The following is a 20,710-nucleotide window of genomic DNA, read 5'->3' as shown; positions in this document are numbered from 1 at the left end:
TTCAGTTGAGAAAACTTTTTTTTTATTTAAGTTCTGGTCGTTCTTTAAATAATGCCAGGAAATCGACTACACCTCCACGGAAAAATCCCTCCTCCTCACGGATTTATTCTCTAGACCAGGTACGCACAAATTTTTAGGGGGTACCTGGCCGGCCAAAAAAAAAAAAAAACCCTTTAACTCTAGGAATGGCAATTTTGTTTTTTTAGCTATAGTGTATTTAGTAGCGGTAACTGAGAAGGGGTACCTAAAACGTTTTTTGGGTTAAAAGGGGTACAGTGTCTAAATAAGTTTGAGAACCACTGCTCTAGACAATTCATTCTTGGTGAAAATTTACTCCGGTCAATTGCCCATAACACTTCCACGCGTAAAATTGAGTCGGGAAAGAGGAAGCAAGACATAAAAGAAGAATTTCGTATACGAGTTCTGGGAAATTTCCTCAATGTAAAATTTCCCCTGAAAAGTTCACCCTATGGAAACTTCCCTCCTCATAGAAATTTGTCCCAGTGGAAAACACCACCAGTAGAAAACTCCCCCTTCCCTACCCGAAAAATGTACGCATACTTCCCAATAAAAAATACTATAATAAGTAAACAATGGACAAATTTTGTAACTTAAAGACCTCTTCCCAGTGGCTGTGGGGGGTCATGATGTTTCCAAAGGTTTAGTTATTCGGCTTTTCAACTAAGCTGAACAAAATGGCTATATTTTTATCGGACGATTTTGAGAAAAAAGGGGCGTGGGAGGGGGCCTAGTTGCCCTCCAATTTGTTTTGGTCACTTAAAAAGGGCACTAGAACTTTTAATTTCAATTCAAATGAGTCCTTTCCCTATATTATGGGATCACTGGATCGATACGATCACCCCTGAAGAAAAAAACAAATAAATACTCATACGTGATCCTTTTTCTGGCAAAAAATACAAAATTTCACATTTTTGCAGATAGGAGCTTGAATCCTCTGCATTAGGGTTCTCTGATGCGCTGAATTTCATGGTATGGTTTTCATTAAGATTCTATGACTTAAGGGGTGTTTCCCTATTTTTTCGAAAATCAGGCAAATATTCTCAGGCTTGTAACTTTCGATGGGTAAAACTAAACTTAATGAAACTTATATATTTGAAATTAGCATAAAAATCCCATTCTTTTGATATATCTATTGGTATAAAAATTCTGTTTTTTAGAGTTTCGGTTACTATTGAGCCGGGTCGCTCCTTACTTACAGTTCGTTACCACAAACTGTTTGATTGGTTTGAAGATTAAACCTCTTAAAACTTGAAATTTTCTATGGTATTTACTTTATAAAATATACCTTATAGTCGTAAAATGTACCTAACCATAATATTTAATGGTACAGACGAAAAGGCTAGAGTCAAATGACCACATGGTAAAGAAATCGAGGCATGTTAGAATAAGCGTAGTTAACAACTAATTAACAATCTACGCAGAGCTCATGCAAAACTTGTGAGTTGCACGAATAGACTACGTCTTCATTTGCTTTGTTACAGAAATGAAATACTATACCAATGTCTACTATACCATTTTCGGTACAGGATATAAATTCTTATTCTACTTGTTATGACTAAAGCATTACACTTTCTGTGATTACTCTTTCATTTGCTTTGCCATTTTTCCTTGAATTTCTTAATTCCTTTAAATCGGGTCTTATTGTTTTAGTTTTTCGCTTTATATTCATTAAAGTTTAGTGGTTTGAGTTTTTCTGTTTTCCTTTGCTACGTTCGTCCTTTTCTCTTCAATTGCACTTAGGACGGATTGAACTAGATTGTGGTCGAATTATCCGTATCTCACTAATTTTCCATCGTCTTAGATTTTCCCCGTAGGCTATTCGTCGTCTTATCTCGTTTAAGTAATATGGTTTACGCCTTTATTTAATGGAATATTCCTTATCCTTTATATTGTAGCTAAATCACTATACCTTGTGTGATTATGCTTTCGTTTGCTTTGCTGTTTTTTCTTGAATTTTTAATTCCTTTAAAACAGGTTTGATAGTTTTAGTTTTTCTCTTTATATTCGGTAGAGTTTTGTGTTTTTCCGTTCGTCATTTTCCTCCATTGCTATGTTCTTCCTTCTCTCTTCAATTGCACTAAATAGAGGTTAAACTAGATCCTGGTCGAATTATCTTCATTTCACTAATTTTCCACCGTCTTAGAGTTTTCCCCCGTATTCGTCCTCTTATCTCGTTTAAGTAATGTGATGTAAGCCTTGATTTAATGGGATACTTCGAGATTAATTCCCGTATTTCGTAGTTGGAAATTTACCTTTTGGAGCAAATAACTTAGGGAAAACAGTCATGAGAACAGTATAAAGAAATGAAACCATTAAATCGTAAAAGGGTTGATTTTTTTTTAAAAGTGAAAAGCAAGAATTTAGCAAAGCTACTTTAAAAGAGGATTGTTGCTATCCGTTGTGTAATTTTCTAAGCCAGAATTACTATCTTCTCCCAGTTACCTTATTATATCAGTGCTAGTAGAATGCTAATATTGAATTCTAGCAGACTATGTTCCTTCCGGTGTATTTGTCCCACTTTACATTCCATGGCACCTTTCCAGTGCATGTACCTATGGATCTGGTTTGGTGGGTATAATCTATTCTATGAAACCTTTCCAGTGCATGTACATATGGATCTGGTTTGGTGGGTATAATCTGGTTTGGTGGGTATAGTCTGGTTTAGTTTTTCAAAGAGAGTGAGTATTTGACATTTTTGCAAAAAGGGACAAGGAATTCGCAAATTGGACTCTATGAACGATATTAATTAATATTTTGAATAATAGGAGTGTGAATGATTCTAATTAGTGATTGGATTGTATGACGGTGGAGAAAAATAAAGGATTAAACTGATTAACAGTTAAGGTAACCCCGAAGTGGTTGTTAACTCAGGTAATTTGTTACTTGACCTAGCTTTACCTCTCCGATGTGGTCTGTATAATACACAAGTAACGTTTGAAAAGTATTGTCAATTTAAAATAGGATCTAACGTTCCCTTCGTTCCCCCATTTCTGAGGGGCATGGGGAGGGTAGGAGCGGGGGTGGGGGAGTCAATTTTGGAGGTAACACATTCTAAATGAGAAATCGTAAAATACCCGAGACAATGTACAAGTTCCAATATGGCAAGTATTTAGTTAATATAATGCTTGGAAGAGAAATTAAGTTTTGAGGGGGCTGTAAAAATGGTACTTATTTAATATCCCGGTAAACATACGACTAGAAATGCTTCAGGAGAAATAGACTATTACTTCTTTCTGAACTAATCAATATTCCTTGACAAATATTTTTTTTATTCTTACTGTATCTATATTATTTAAAACATTGTATTATCTATGCCATGTCAAGCAAGCTAATAATTATTAGTGCTGCCAAGGTGTTAAATGTTTTTTTTCAAGTCAACTTATAGAATAAAAAATTATGAAATTTAGATTTGGATAAGCTCTATTTTGAGTACTTTATATGAACTGAGGGGGTGGGGGCAAGTATTCAGTTAAAATAAAGCTAGGAAGAGGGAAATTAAGTTTTGAGGGAGGTGTAAAAATGATACTTATTTCATACCCTGTTAAACTTTTGACTTGAAATGCTTCAGGAGAAATAGACTATTGCTTCTTTCTGAACTGTCTGGGGAGTGGGTGGGGGCAAGTATTCAGTGAAAATAATGCTAAAAAGGGGGAAATTAAGTTCTGAGGGGGGGGTGTAAAAATGGTACTTATTTAATATCCCGGTATAAATACGACTAGAAATGCTTCAGGAGAAATAGACTACTGCTTCTTTCTGAACTAATCAATATTCCTTGACAAATATTTTTTTTATTTTTACTGTATTGCTATTATTCAAAACATTGCATTTTCTATGCCTCATCAAACTAGCGAATAATTATCGTGGCTTTTTAGGTGTTCAATTTTTTTCAGTTTAATTAATAACATAAAAAAAATGATGAATTTTAGATTGGTCTTATCTATCTTGTGACTCCTGTAGAGGCAGGGCGGGGGGTGGGCCCAAGTAGACAGTTAAAATAAAGCTAGGAAGGGGCAAATTAAGTTTTGAGGGAGGTGTAAAAATGCTACTTATTTAATACCCCGGTAAACATTTGACTTGAAATGCTTCAGGGGAAATAGACTATTGCTTCTTTCTGAACTGTCTGGGGAGTGGGTGGGGGCAAGTATTTAGTGAAAATAATGCCAAAAAGGAGGAAATTAAGTTTTGAGGGGGGTGTAAAAATGATACTTATTCAATATCCTGGTAAACATACGACTAGAAATGCTTGAGGAGAAATAGACTATTGCTTCGTTCTTAAATAATCGCACTTCCTTGACAAATATTTTTTTATGAACTGTCTGGGGAGTGGGTGGGGGCAAGTATTTAGTGAAAATAATGCTAAAAAGGGGGAAATTAAGTTTTGAGGGGGGGGGTGTAAAAATGGTACTGATTTAATATACAGGTAAACATACGACTAGAAATGCTTCAGGAGAAATAGAATATTGCTTCTTTATGAACTAATCAATATTCCTTGACAAATATTTTTTTTATTTTTACTGTATTGCTATTATTCAAAACATTGGATTGTCTATGCCACATCAAACTAGCTAATATTTATCGTGGCTTTTTAGGTGTTAAATTTTTTTTAATTTTAATTAATAACATAAAAAATAGTTTAAATTTAGTATTGTCTAAGCTATATTTTTACTACTTTATTTGAAGTGAGGGGGTGGGGGCAAGTATTTAGTGAATATGATGCTAGGAAGAGGAATTAAGTTTTAGCGGGGTGTAAAAATGGTACTTATTTAATATCCCTGTAAACATACGACTGGAAATGCTTCAGGAGAAATAGACTATTGCTTCTTTCTGAACTAATCGCAATTCCTTGACAAATATTTTTTTCTGAACTGTCTGGGGAGTGGATGGGGGCAAGTATTTAGTGAAAATAATGCTGAAAAGGGGGAAATTAAGTTTTGAGGGGGGGGGGGTGTAAAAATGGTACTTATTTAATATCCCGGTAAACATACGACTAGAAATGCTTCAGGAGAAATAGACTATTGCTTCTTTCTGAACTAATCAATATTCCTTGACAAATATTTTTTATTTTTACTGTATTGCTATTATTCAAAACATTGCATTGTCTATGCCACATCAAACTAGCGAATAATTATCGGGGCTTTTTAGGTGTTCAATTTTTTTTCAGTGTAATTAATAACATAAAAAATGATGAAATTTAGTTTTGGATAAGCTTTATTTTGACTACTTTATATGAAGTGAGGGGGTGGGGGCAAGTATTCAGTTAAAATAAAGCTAGGAAGGGGAAATTAAGTTTTGAGGGAGGTGTAAAAATGCTACTTATTTAATACCCCGTTAAACATTTTACTTGAAATGATTCAGGAGAAATAGACTATTGCTTCTTTCTGAACTGTCTGGGGAGTGGGTGGGGGCAAGTATTTAGTGAAAATAATGCTAAAAAGGGGGAAAATAGAAGCTGTTTCCAAAAAATTTAGGATTCATTAACATTTTTCAACTTTATTTATTTTTTTCTTTTTGTACATATCTTAAAATGTCAAAATATGCTTATGGTTCTAACAATTGTGCTCTAAGCTAATAAGGGTTTTTGACCGTAAACTCTAGTTTTTTGTAAGAAAATTATGGAAAATACAATTCGTTGGTTCATAGGTGAAACTTAAGTCCTGGTATGGATCGAAAAATAAACTATTTTTGTAGAATCTGAGCTAATAAGGATTTTTGACCATAAACTCTAGTTTCCTGTAAGAAAATTATGCAAAATACATTTCTCTCGTTCAAATGTGAAACTTAGGTCCATTCTCTGGTTCAAATGTGGAAAAACCCGTGTGAATGAGTTAAAATAGAAATTTTTTAACAAGAAATGACTGAAAAGTGTTTTGGGGGAGATGGGTTGATTGGCAGAAGAATGTATTAGCGAAGTTATAGTTGAGTTCGATCTGCGAGTGTAACATCAAATCTAGTAAATATTTTTTACCGTAACCTATAGTTTTTTTGTAAGAAAATTATGGAAAATAAAACTCATTGGTTTATAAGTGAAAATTAAGTCCAGATTTGAATTGTCAAAAAAACTATTTTCTGAATAATCTGTGCTAATAAGGGTTTTTGACCATTAACGCTAGTTTCCTGTGAAAAAATTATGGAAATTACAATTCTCTCGTTCAAATGTCAAACATAGATCAATTCTCTGGTTCAAATATGAAACTTAAGTCCAGTTTCGGATGCTCATAATGATGAGGACTTATGTTTATAATTCAATATTTTTTTTTCATAAAAACACACAATCTTTTTTTAAGATTAGAAATTATTCAACTTTATTTTTTTTTTTGTAAATATCTTAAAATTGAAAAGTATGATTAAGGATCTAAAAATTGTAATCTGTGATCGGTCACAGACACAATTTGACTTTCCCACTGGTATTCTATGTCCGGATATCGACACTACCTAGTCAATTGCATTTCTTAAATAAATATTTTTTACGCGGTAGAGTGATAAACATATAAGTCATATCTTTTAAAAAAGTGAAGATAGAGCATTTTAATAGTGTGCTCACATGTCAATGTTATTGTAGCATAGAATGCTGACCAGGAGAAGTATTTAAACTATGAAACAAGTAAAAATTGTATCACTATTGGAAATGTATTTTTGCATTGTCATGACAGTAAGGAATTTAATTTCTTTGGAGTACCAAAAAAATTCAACTCTTCTTATGGTGGATATGCAAGAGTGAGATATCCAGAGAGAATAGCGTGTGTGTTGTCTGTGTGTGCGTGTCGACTCTGTTGGTGTGTCTTTCCTCTGTGTGGTGTCGTCTCTGTGTGTGTGTCGTCTGTGTGTGTGTCGTCGCTGTGTGTGTCCTCTCTGTTTGTGTGTGTGTGTGTGTGTGGGTTGTTTCTGTGTGCATGTAGGTGCATCTCTGTGGTAGGTAAGTAAGTGAGCAAGTAGGTAAGTAAGTAAGTAAGTAAGTAAGTAAGTAAGTAACAAACTCTTTCTTGAATTCACCTCATGGATACACAATGCATAAATTTACATGCAAACAGAGACAACCCACAAACAAACACACACACACACGCACAAAGAGAGACGACACACAGCGAAGACAGACGCACAGAGACGACACACACACACAGAGAGACGACAACCCAAAGAGAGAAGACACACGAACAGAGATGACACGCACACAGAGACAACACACACGCTATTACCTTATGGTATCTATTCGCGAAAATCCGCAAGAAAAGTAGATGAATTTTTTTGATTCATCAAAGAAACTATATTTATTTCGGTTAATAGGATGCCCAAGATCATATTCAATTGTGAACACATTTTTACTTCTTTAATATCTCAATAGCTTCTAATGTTCCTAATAATATGCTCCTCTAACAGTGACATGTGAACACGCTTTATTAAAATGCTCCATCTTCACTTTTTAAAAAGGTATGACTTATGTGTTTATCGTTCTACTGCGTAAAACATACTGATTTAATAAATGCATTTGACTAGGTAGTGTCGAAATCCGGACATAAAGTACCAATGAGAAAGTCAAATTGTGTCTCTGACCAATCGCAGAGTACAATTGTTAGAGCCATAACCATATTTTGTCATTTTAAGATACGTACAAAAAAAATTAAATTTAGTAATTTTGAAGTTTAAAAAAATATTTTGCTTTTATGAAAAAAAAAATATTGAATTAGAACCATCAGTCCTCATTATTATGAGCATCCGACAATGAACTTAAGTTTGACATTTGAATAAGAGAATTGACCTAAGTTTCACATTTGAACGAGAGAATGGTAATTTCCATAATTATATCACAGGAAACTAGAGTTTATGGTCAAAAACCCTTATTAGCTCAGATTCTACAGATATAGTTTATTTTTCGATCCATACCTGGACTTAAGTTTCACCTATGAACCAACAAATTGTCTTTTACATAATTTTCTTACAAAAAAACTAGAGTTTACGGTCAAAAACCCCTATTAGCTTAGATTTTTCACTAGCAACTTGCCCTCCACTATAACTTCACTAATACATCCTTCTGCCAATCAACCCATCTCCCCCAAAACACTTTTCAGCCATTTCTTGTTAAAATTTTTCATTTCAACTCATCCACACGGGTTTTTCGCTAGCAACTCGGCCTCCACTATAACTACGCTAATACATCCTTTTGCCAATCAACCCATCTCCCCCAAAACACTTTTCAGTCATTTCCTGTTAAAAAATTTCTATTTCAACTCATTCACACGGGTTTTTCAACATTTGAACCAGAGAATGGACCTAAGTTTCACATTTGAACGAGAGACTTGTATTTTGCATAATTTTCTTACAGGAAACTAGAGTTTATGGTCAAAAACCCTTATTAGCTCAGATTCTACAGAAATAGTTTATTTTTCGATCCATACCTGGACTTAAGTTTCACCTATGAACCAACGAATTGTATTTTCCATAATTTTCTTACAAAAAACTAGAGTTTACGGTCAAAAACCCTTATTAGCTTAGAGCACAATTGTTAGAACCATAAGCATATTTTGACATTTTAAGATATGTACAAAAAAGAAAAAAATAAATAAAGTTGAAAAATGTTAATGAATCCTAAATCTTTTGGAAACAGCTTCTATTTTTCCTCTTTTTAGCATTATTTTCACTAAATACTTGCCCCCACCCACTCCCCAGACAGTTCAGAAAGAAGCAATAGTCTATTACTCCTAAAGCATTTCAAGTCAAATGTTTACCGGGTTATTAAATAAGTAGCATTTTTACACCTCCCTCAAAACTTAATTTCCCCCTTCCTAGCTTTATTTTAACTTACTACTTGGGCCCCCCCCCCGCACGTCATCTAAAGTAGTCAAAATAGAGCTTAGCCAAATCTAAATTTCATCATTTTTTATGTTATTAATTAAACTGAAAAAAATTGAACACCTAAAAGGCCACGATAATTATTCGCTAGTTTGATGTGGCATAGACAATGCAATGTTTTGAATAATAGCAATACAGTAAAAATAAAAAAATATTTGTCAAGGAATATTGATTAGTTCAGAAAGAAGCAATAGTCTATATCTCCTGAAGCATTTCTAGTCGTATGTTTACCGGGATATTAAATAAGTACCATTTTTAAACACCCCCTCAAAACTTTATTTCCCCCTTTTTAGCATTATTTTCACTAAATACTTGCCCCCATCCACTCCCCAGACAGTTCAGAAAAAAATATTTGTCAAGGAATTGCGATTAGTTCAGAACGAAGCAATAGTCTATTTCTCCTCAAGCATTTCTAGTCGTATGTTTACCGGGATATTAAATAAGTACCATTTTTACACCCCCCTCAAAACTTAATTTCCCCCTGTGTAGCATTATTTTCACTAAATACTTGCCCCCGCCCACGCCCCAGACAGGTCAGAAAGAAGCAATAGTTTATTTCTCCTGAAGCATTTCAAGTCAAATGTTTACCGGGGTATTAAATAAGTAGCATTTCTACACATCCCGCAAAACTTAATTTACCCCTCTTAGCTTTATTTTAACTATATATATGCCCCCACCCCCCTCACTTCATAAACAGTAGTACAAATATAGCTTAGTCAATTCAAAATGTCATCATTTTTTTTATTTTATTAATTGAACTGAAAAAAAAATTGAAAATCTAAAAATCCCCGATAAATATTCACTAGTATGATGTGGCATAGACAATGCAATGTTTTGAATAATAACAATACAGTAAAAATAAAAACAAATATTTGTCAAGAAATATTGATTAGTTCAGAAAGAAGCAATAGTCTATTTCTCCTCAATCATTTCTAGTCTTATGTTTACCGGGATATTAAATAATCACCATTTTTACCTCTACCCTCACAACATAATTCTCCCATTTTGACCATTATTTTCACTAAATAATTACCCCCACTCACTCCCCCAACAGTTCAGAAAGAAGCAATAGTCTATTTCTCCTGAAGCATTTCAAGTCAAATGTTTACCGGGGTATTAAATAAGTGGCATTTTTACACCTCCCTCAAAACTTAATTTCCCCCGTCCTAGCTTTATTTTAACTGAATACTTGCGCCCCCCCCCCTCACTTCATATAAAGTAGTCAAAATAGAGCTTAGCCAAATCTAAATTTCATCATTTTTTTATGTTATTAATTACACTGAAAAAATAAAATTGAAGACCTAAACATCCACTATAATGAGTCACTAGCTTGATGCGGTATAAACAAGAGAATGTTTTAAATAATAGCGCGACAGTAAAAATAAAAAAAATGTTTGTCAAGGACTATTGATTTGTTCAGACAGAAACACTAGTCTATTTGTCTTGAAGCATGTCTAGTCGTATGTTTACCGTGATATTAAATAATTACCATTTTTACACCCCCTCAAAACTTAATTTCTCTTCCAAGCATTATATTAACTAAATACTTGCCATATTGGGACTTGTTCATTGTCTCGGGTATTTTACGATTTCTCATTTAGAATGTGTTACCTCCAAAATTGACTCCCCCTCTCCTACCCTCCCCTTGCCCCTCAGAAATGGGGGAACGAAGGGAACGTTAGATCCTATTTTAAATTGACAATACTTTTCAAACGTTACTTGTATATTATACAGACCCCATCGGAGAGGTAAAGCTAGGTCAAGTAACAAATTACCTGAGTTAACAACCCCTTCGGGGTTACCTTAACTGTTAATCAGTTTAATTCTTTTTTTCTCCACCGTCATACAATCCAATCACTAATTAGAATCATTCACACTCCTATTATTCAAAATATTAATTAATATCGTTCATAGAGTCCAATTTGCGAATTCCTTGTCCCTTTTTGCAAAAATGTCAAATACTCACTCTCTTTGAAAAACTAAACTAGACTATACCCACCAAACCAGATTATACTCACCAAACCAGATCCATATGTACATGCACTGGAAAGGTGTCATGGAATAGAGAATACCCACCAAACCAGATCCATAGGTACATGCACTGGAAAGGTGCCATGGAATGTAAAGTGGGACAAATACACCGGAAGGAACATAGTCTGCTAGAATTCAATATTAGCATTTTACTAGTGCTAACCACGCAAAAAAGGGATTTTCCTTGTTGTTCAATCCAGGGGACTGTAAGTTTTCAGAAAAAGGTTTTTGGGCACTTGTTAATTAAACGAAACACATCCAAAAGTGAAGTTAGGTTAATCCTAATGAAATATAACTTTAATATAACCTTTAGTTTATATAGTTATAGAATTTGGGCTATATATTTGCACACTAGGGTGGGGGGGATGTAAAGTATTTGGACATCGCCTCTAACCTAAACCACCCCCCCCCCTAATGTGCAAATATATAGCCCAAATTGTGCAAGTCTAGTGCATTTTATCACTTGTTTTTGTTGCTATGAAACCAGTTTTCTGAGATCTAACCTAAGCGTAATTTTTGTATGTTTCGTTTAATTAACAGTTACCGGTTTTTGGCCATGGGATTCCAATGATATGCTTTTGGTTTCGATCCAACGCCATTTATGAGGGGTTTAAGCAAGGGCGTATCCAAAATTTTTCTTCGGCGGGTTGGGGGTTATTTTTTCGGGGGGATTACAATAAAAGTGAAAAAACGCACCACAAATTTGATTATACGCATTTTGTCACTTTCTTACAAGTCGGAAAAATTTTTGGGGGGAGGGGGCTCAAACCCATAATCCCCCTGGATCTGGCGTTGGGTTTTATACTTTTTTCCGAAATACCCATAAAATTGCTTTCGAAACGACATGTTTTTTTAATTCTTGGTTACTATGGACCGTAGTTTGTTCTAGACTGCAGCTACCGCTGGAACCATGACTAAAGAAAAATTATATTCTTAATCGGATATCCTAAATCATAAGACAGGTTCTTCCACAAAGAAACTGGGAGATTCCTCTTAAAAATTGGTCTGATTAGAAAAAAAATTTCGTCTTTTTTATCTTAAAATTTCTTACAGAAGAACTAATAAGGTTATGAATAATGTAGGTTCGTCTTGAAAAAATTCAGTGGATGCAAATTTCCAGCTTAATCTGGTTTTTAAACCGATCCAGTTTTTAAACAAAATTAAATAAAAAAAATTTTTTTTTAACTGAATGTAAGGAGCGACATTAAAACTTAAAACCAACACAAATTATTCTGTATATGAAAGGGGCTGTCCCCTCCTCAACGCCTCGCTCTTTACGCTAAAGTTTTTTGTTGTTTTAAAAAATAAAGTTGTGAGACAGAGTCAAACTTTAGCGTAAAGAGTGAGGCGTTCAGGAGGGGATATCCCCTTTCATATACGGAATAATTTCTGTTCGTTTTAAGTTTTAATGTCGCTCCTTACTTTCAGTTAAAAACACTTATTTTTCTTATTTAATTTCTGAACGTTTTTGAATTAATGCAGCTTTGATTTTGGCTCACCGTACATGAATAATTAGAATGAAATTTCCATATTAATTTTACTCGTTTTAGTTAAATGGCTTTCTCGAAATTTTGTTCTAACGCAACTTACGAATTAACTTACGTAACGAACTTCTATATTTGTATGTTTTTATTACGTATATTGGAGAGTTTACCCCTAGTCAATACCTCGCTCTTTACGCTAAAGTTCGAATTTTTTTTTTCGAATCACAAACCCCTGGATCAAAAAAGCCGTTTAATTAGAATATATAGCTCTTTTGAAAGTACTAAAAAAAATTTTAGCGTAAAGGGCGAGGTATTGACTAGGGGGTGAACACCCTCATATACGTAATAATTTCTGTTTGTTTTAATTTTTTATGTTGCTCCTTACTTTCAGTTGATAAAACTTTTTTTTTATTATTTAATTTCTGATCATTTTTTAAATAATGCTGAGAAATCCGGCGCCCCCTTCATAGAAATGTCCCTTCCCCCAAGGAAATATCCTCCATCAAAAGATCCTCCTCCGTAACTCCCTTCTCCGACCCCCCCCCCCCCATCAGAAAAAATCCCTCCTGAAACGTCTGTATACTTCCCACTAACCAATACTATATGTAAACAACGGGCAAAGTTCATAACTTGCAGCCCTTCCCCTGGGAACTGTTGGGGATTAAGTCATCCTCAAAGTCATATTTATTAGATTTTCGACTATGTTGAACAAATTGGCTATCTCAAAATTTTGATTGGGTGACCTTGGGAAAAAAATGAGCGTGGGAGGGGGCCAAGTTGCCCTCCAATTTTTTTGGGTCACTTAAAATAGGCACCAGAACTTTTAATTTCCGTTCAGATGATCCCTCTAACAATATTCTGGGACTACTGGATCGATACGATCGCCCCTGGAAAAAAAAGAAACACGCATCCATGATCTTTCTTTTGGCAAAAAATACCAAATTCCACATTTTAGCGGATAGGAGCTTCGAATCTTTAAATTAGGGTTCTCTGATATTCTGAATCTGATGGTGTGATTTTCATTAAAATCGTATGACTTTTAGGGGTTGTTTCCCCCTTTTTTCGAAAATAAGGCAAATTTTCCCACTTTTGATTGGTAAAACTAAACTTAATGAAACTTATATATTTGAAATCAGCATGAACATCTGATTCTATTAATGTATCTATTGGTATCAAAATTTCGGTTTTCAGAGTTTTGGTTACTATTGAGCCGGGACCCTCCATACTTATAGTTCGTTACCACGAACTGTTTGATAAGGAACAATGGGATAGGCTGATGAAAATACGTCACAGAATTAAAACCAATAAAGTTGAAGCGCATTTTTTAACTCGGAAGCAAAGGACAGTAATTAATCTTTTTCTGTTTGTTGGCTCCAGTGAACAAGTTTTGAGCAAGTGAAACAAGTGGACAAGTTTGCAGGCTAGATCAAGTCTAGGCCTCTATTTTACAAGTTTATTAAATAAGAAACATACTGTTTTATTGTTTTGGAAGTCATTGAATTTGTAAATCTCATGTAAAGTAGCCCATATGCAAAAGTTCTATTTTGGAGGGGGAATAACTTTGAAAACAACTCTTAAAACAGGTGAATCATGATGAAACATTTAAAAAATTGTAGAAGCAACTGTCAACATTCCAAAAATAAATGAGAAGACTGTCCCAAAGCCCCCCCACACCCTACCCAATTATCTGTATACAAATAGTGGATTTTGCACTAGAACTAATTGAGAACTAATGTGCTTGCTCTGAAATTTCTAAATTTATGCTCAATTTATGCTCCAAACTGTGAACAATCTGAAAACTGCCAAATGCTGGAACTGCTTCTGTTACACCTTCCTTTACTAATATAGTCTTATGGGATTTTTTTTTCTTTCTTTTCTTATCGAACTTTTTGATGTTGTTTAATTCGCAGATTTCAAACGTGGTCTCATAGTAAACATAATAGCATAAAAAAGCATACGGTTCAAAACATTTTATTTTGTATTTTGTTTAATTTGTTCATCAAATATCCTGTTGATCCACAAAATTCGACCTTTGTATGGAATGGTATTTGTTAAGCATAATATCTAGAGTATTACAGATTTCATTTTTTCGGGTTTTGTTTTCTTTTTTCTCTTTAATTCTTTTTCACTTGAATATCATTTCTATTCGCGAAATTCAACCTTGTTCTTAGAATAATAATAAAAAAAATTGTATTTCATTCGAGCTATTTCATTTTGCATTGTTATCATTAGATTATTGTTAACTACGAGAAAATTTCTAAGGCTTTTCTCATGAGCACATTATGTGCTAAGTAGTCGTGACAATTTAAGCATCATAATTTAGGGCTTCAACCCTATTGTTCCACGGCCTTCACGGAAGGCTGCGTGAGTTTACTGATCCGCGAAAAGGATCATCGAATAACGTTACCTTTAGTAAACAAAGTATATGTAACAGAGTAATAAAATGCCAAATTGGACAACACATGCGAACCTTGAATCGCTTTAATTAGATACCAACTGTAAAAAAAAGTTGATGTTGCCACCACATTTATAAAATTTTTCGCCAAAATTAGCAGAAAGGCGATTGAACAGAAATTATTTTGTATGTGAGGGGGTTTGCCCCCTCCTCAATTCCTCCTAAATCCCTCGGTTGAACGGTTCCCCAATCGTTACGCTGAAGTTTTTTCGTGATTTAAAAAAGCTCTTCTTTTAAGTTTTAATGTCGCTCTTTACTTTCAGTTGGAAATGCTTGTTTTTTTTATATTTAATTTCTAATCGTTTTTAAATCAGGCCGGTAAATCCCTCTCACCTTTCCGTAGAAAGATAACCTCTTGAAAACCCTCCCTCAGAAAAATTTTCACCGTTCCTCCGAAAAAGTCTTAAAATTCCCCAATAATAAATACTACATGTAAACAATGGGCAAGTTCCATAACTCACAGACCTTTGCCCAAGGGCTGTGGGGGTCACGGCATCCTCAGAAGATTGGTTATTGAACCTTTCAACTATGCTGAACAAAATGGTCATCTCAAAATTTTGATTGTGGGTCTTTGGGAGGGAGGAGCGTCGGAGGGGGGCTAGTTGCCCTCCAATCTTGTTGGTCGCTTATAAAGGGAAGTAGAACTTTTAAATTCCGTTTGAATGAGCCAACTCTTAGTCTTCTAGGATCATTAGTTCGATGCGAGCATCCCTGGAAAAACAAACAAACAAATAAAAACGCATCCGTGATCTTTCTTCTGGCAAAAAAAAAATTGTCCACATTTTTGTAGATAGGAGTTTGAAGCCTCTGCAGTGGTGATCTCTGATGTGCGCGGTCTGATAATGTGGTTTTCATTAAGATCGCTTTACTTTTTGTGGTTTGTTCCTCGTTTTTTTTTGAAAATTAGGCAAATTTTCTCAGGCTCCTAGTTTTTGATGGGCAACTTGAAACTTAATGAATTTTATATATTTGTAATTAGCGTAAAAAGCCAATTCTTTTGATGTATTAACTTTTATCAAAATTTCTTCTTTCGTTTTAGTCTTGGTTAGTTTTGAGCTGAATAGCTCCTTATTTACAAGTCCCGTAGCACGTACTGTTTGATAAATGATAGCCAATACGAACAGATCAAGAATTTTGAAAAGAACAGAGGTTTCTATGTATATTTTTTTTTTACCAGTAGTAATCGTTTCGAACAAAGTAAAAACAGACGTTCCAAATAAAAATGTGTAAATACACGAAATCTATGTTTCTTTGAGTAAACACCCTGAAATAACCTGAATATGATATTTAATATGACATTATGTAATATGATATTTAATATGATATTATTTAATATTATATCTAATATGATTTTCAATACGATATTATTTAATTTGATATTTAATATTTTATGATATTTAATATAATGACATTGAATATGATAATTAAGCGAACAAAAATTAGATAAAAACGAACGAACAAAATTTGCAAATTTAAACGAACGAACAAAATTAGCAAATAAGTTTTGTTTCAAAGAAGGTGATATCCGAGGCTTATTTTTAAAATACCTTTTTTAGTTGTTTCGTTGAAAATGCACTTTTTGTGATATTTTCATTGAAGAAAAAATTGATAAAACAACAGAATTACCCCACCCCTGGATTTTGAAAAATTCATTTTGGCTTCACTTTTACATTTTGTGAATTTAAGAACCAGTAGTATCATGTTCAAATTGACTTTAAAAGTAATGTAGTTAATCTTAAATAGAAGCAATCTTAAATTAGTGAATATTGAGATTCTATTAGGGAAAATCATAGAAGATTGAAATTTCAGCTTCTAGTAAAAATAATAGCAATGTTACAACACCACAAATAAAATTAAATTACAAATTATGTATTTAAAGTCCATATTACAATTTAAGATTTGAATTGTAAGCTAATAAGTGTATACTATTATAGTAGCGTTTTTACTGCAAAACAGCTTAATTTTGAGCTCATCTGATTTAGCTCATCAGAGCTTATCTGGATTCTCAATCGAAAGTTGAGGTTTTCAGAGGCCAAATCCATTAATTCTACAAACAACTCCATATTCAGTATTTTTGTTAGAGGGGGGGGGGGGGTTACAAAAAACTTTAAAAGACGTATCAAAAATTTATTTACATACATTTTTGTTTCGTTTTAACGAGTCAGACAAAAATTTGGGGTGAGGGGTTCAAACCCCTTAGCCCCCTCTGGATACGGCCTTGTCCAAATAACAAGTGACAGATGGAGCTCAAATTAAAGATGCATTGCTGGTATTGATTTTAGTTTCCTGTGTTTTAGATACACGTGAATTAGGAATTCCTGTGGTTTAGATACAGAGGAATTGCTCGTATAGTTTTTAGTGTCCTGTGTTTTAGACCCAGCGAGTGTTCTTAGACGCATTTTGAAATCGACATCAAATTCGGTTCTAAATATTTGTTTTTTATTCGCCCCTGCCTTTACGTTGCATAAGCTTATGATACGCTGTTGAAAAGTCAGTATTGTAGCAAAAAAAAAATGGAATTTGTGGATGATAAGCTGATGTTTATAAATTAATATACTTTTCTTACAAAGCCTTTCACGCTTGATCAGAGCTTGAATCACCGTCTCCATTCCACATTTTTTAGTACTTTGCTTCTGTGGTGGCGTCGATTTTGGTGGGGGGTGATCTTTGCCCTCACTTATTTGTCCACCTCCCGGGACTTAAGCATAGAAAATTACATATGTAGTGCAAAAACTCTAAACTCTACATCGGTCTTGTGCACTAAAATTGTACATCAGTTTTGTGTTTCGGACACCACTTTGAAACCTCTGTTATGGATGCTAAAAGGCCGTATCCAGAGGGTTAGAGGGTTTGAATCCCCCCCCCCTCCGAAACCTTTGTTCGACTCATAAAAACGTACCAAAAATGCATCTAAACAAACTTTTCATGCTTTTTATAAGTTTTGTAACCCCTCCCCTTCGAACCAAAATACTGGATATGCCCTTGGGACGCTATGATGAAAAAGTCGACTAATACTCAATTCAAATGAGTCTTTGATATTTCGGCTTTTCTGTTTTATATAGGGCTAATTTTCTCTTGTTGTTTTGGGAATTCATGTTCCTGTCTTATATTTTTTTTCTTCTATTACTTCACTCTGTGTTTTACTTTTTTCTTATTTGGATCATAAATATATAAATATTTGTGAGGTTCCATTTTTCTTGAAGCCAAATTTTGCTTTTGCATTTTTTGAAGCTTATACATAATTTGCATAACCACGTTCAACGTCAGTAATATGAAGTCAAAGCAAGAACTCCCTTGATAAGTTATGCATATATTGAGAAAAACAACATGGAAAGTGAAAGTTTTGTATGCAAAAGAAGATGCTTGTATTCTAATGAGCAAATCTAGTAAATGAGATAGGGGCTTGTCTCTTTTTGTATTCTTTCATAAATCTTTTGCGGTATCATCCTTTCTTGATTTGAAAGGGAAACTTGAATTTTTTTTTCTTCTTATCTTTATTTGTGCCGATTCAGCTAGCAAACACACATTCCATTGAAGACTCTTTATTGTAAATTAATCTTTTGAGACTTATCTAAAATTTGAACTTTCCTAATTAGCTTTTAATTAAATAAATATTTTGCATTCCTTAGATGTTTACGTAGAATGTTGTCCAATGAAATGGAAAAATTGTATCCATTTGTGTGATTTTTTTTCCAATCTAAGTTTTTGTTTCACTACTGAAAAGAAAAAGCGGACATAGGAGTTGGAACAGGAATTGCCTGAAACATAGGCAGGGCCGTATCCAGTATTTTTTTTCTGTGGGGAGGTTAAAAAAAAAGACTAAAAAACGCATGGAAAATTGTTTATATTCATTTTGTTACGTTTTTACAAGTGAAACAAAGATTTAGGGGGGGGGGGTTCAAACCCCTAACCCCCTGGATACGTCCTTGAACATACGGTCAGATGCCCTAGGGATGTGATTATCCCATAGACAAGGGTTTGTAATCAGTTAGAAAAAACTAAACAGTTATCTCCAAAATAACCTTTCTCTTACTTGTTAAGAAAGCGGTAAACACGCAATATATTATATAGGGAAGATGCTTAAGAAAGTAGACAAACGGGTATCTTTCAAAAGACAATTGGATTGGAAACTGCATTGTGTTTACAATATTTAAACTATTGTTTTTGGGGGTTTAGGGGGGGAAGGTAACTAGGTTGGGTTAGGTTAGGTTACGTATTTAATATATGCTATTCTTTACCACCTCCCCCCCCCCCCCCACACCCCTAATGTACGAATATATAGCCGAAATTTGTTTCTGAACTATTATATTTTCATCCGGTTTTGTTTCATTAGCATTAACGGAATTTCAATTATCGTGTGTTTACCGCTTTTTTAACCAGTACCATCTTTTTATATATAAACAATATATTTCATTCAAAAATTATTGAAAATTCTAAAAATTAACATGCATTTATCAATTAATAGCATGTTAAATAAGTCAGCTATTCTGATAAAACTGATAGCCTCATACTTTTATTAACTTGTCAAAAGAGTAGTGGGGGGGTCCAGTTTCTAGGATAGCCCTCTCAAGATTTCTAGGACATACCCTCTGACGTCACGGTATGGATAGAGAAATTAGCATTGGATTTCAACCGCAGCCCTCTGGCGTCACAGCATCCATAGGGAAAATAGCATTGGATTTCAAGCGCATGTCCTCTGACGTCGCGGCAGCCATAGGGAAAATAGCATTGGATTTGAAGGACATCCTTATTCCTTTTCCCATAGCGTTTTAAAGGCATGCCCTCTGACATCACGCGACACACCCCTGTGCTTTAAAGAGTTAGATAAGTGGAGCTGCCAATTCCTCAAGCTATCACATCTACGCAATGTGGTCACGACACACCCCTCTGGACTCGAATGGTGTCACACGACTTAGCCCGTTTCAAACGGACAGGTCTAATATACTTGACACAATTTATGTAACTCTGCGACAGGAACCCATGGGGGAATCCCCGCTTAAAATGTAACGACAGCACACATCTTACGTAATGATTGTGCGTCGATTGATTGACGGTATCGTTACCACAGCGTGATTTGAACTCAACTCCTTCTTAGCTGTAAGACAAGTCCATCTCCACAGGACCGTGGTAACTAAAAACTATGATTGTGCGTCACTGTCACGACATACTTTTGGCATTTTTTTTGCCCGAAACGCTCAACACATTTTTTCTTTCTTTAACTTGATGATGACGCAAGTTTTATGTAAGGTCACGTAATGATTGCGCAACCATCATTGCCAGATAATACCGTTTTTCGGCATTTACTTTTTCGCCCCGAAACGTTCAATGCTTTTTTTAGTTGTTTCTTTGACCCCGCCAGGACTAGAAAGGTCACTTTTCTTCCAAAGGATTTGTGCCCTAAGTAATATGACGAACAAGCCATTCCCAGGATTTTGTCTTACTCATTATATTCTAAAATTAACCTATTGCGTGTGAGTGAAATTCCCATGCTTCGCTTTCTAGAATGACATGTTTCGTGCACCTGTATAATTGACACGGATAATTGGCACGCACTCAGGAAACATCTATTATCGGGATTGTCACCTCTGTATTAAGTAACGCTTTTTAAAAAGTGATACACAATAATACTGTCGATTACTATTAATGTATTTATAGCAACAAAAGGAAAATGCATGCTTAAAGTAAGTAATCTCTTTAGTCGTCCTAAACAATAAATCTTAAGAAACGCCCAACTTTGTAAATAAAATTTGTATTAATAAAAACAAATTTACAAACAATTTAAAAAAAAATAGAAAAAGCAGTTGAAAAACACAACAAACAAAAATAAAACGTGAAAAGAGGCTTATCGTAATATATGCAAAAAACCATCTATTAT

At 34.3% G+C, this 20,710-nt stretch overlaps 1 protein-coding gene across 1 annotated transcript in view; it reads left to right on the top strand.

Annotated features, from left to right (window-relative positions):
- MCU (mitochondrial calcium uniporter) overlaps nucleotides 1-20,710 on the top strand; it is a 217,504-nt gene that overhangs the window by 109,519 nt on the left and 87,275 nt on the right. The window lies entirely within an intron of this gene.

This window comes from Artemia sp. Qi Xiang Cuo, chromosome 5 (assembly GCF_049724085.1).
Source record: "Artemia sp. Qi Xiang Cuo chromosome 5, ASM4972408v1, whole genome shotgun sequence".
Taxonomy (NCBI): Eukaryota; Metazoa; Arthropoda; class Branchiopoda; order Anostraca; family Artemiidae; genus Artemia; species Artemia sp. Qi Xiang Cuo.
Note: the sequence above shows the minus strand (reverse complement) of the source record. Positions and strands in the feature narration are given on the sequence as shown.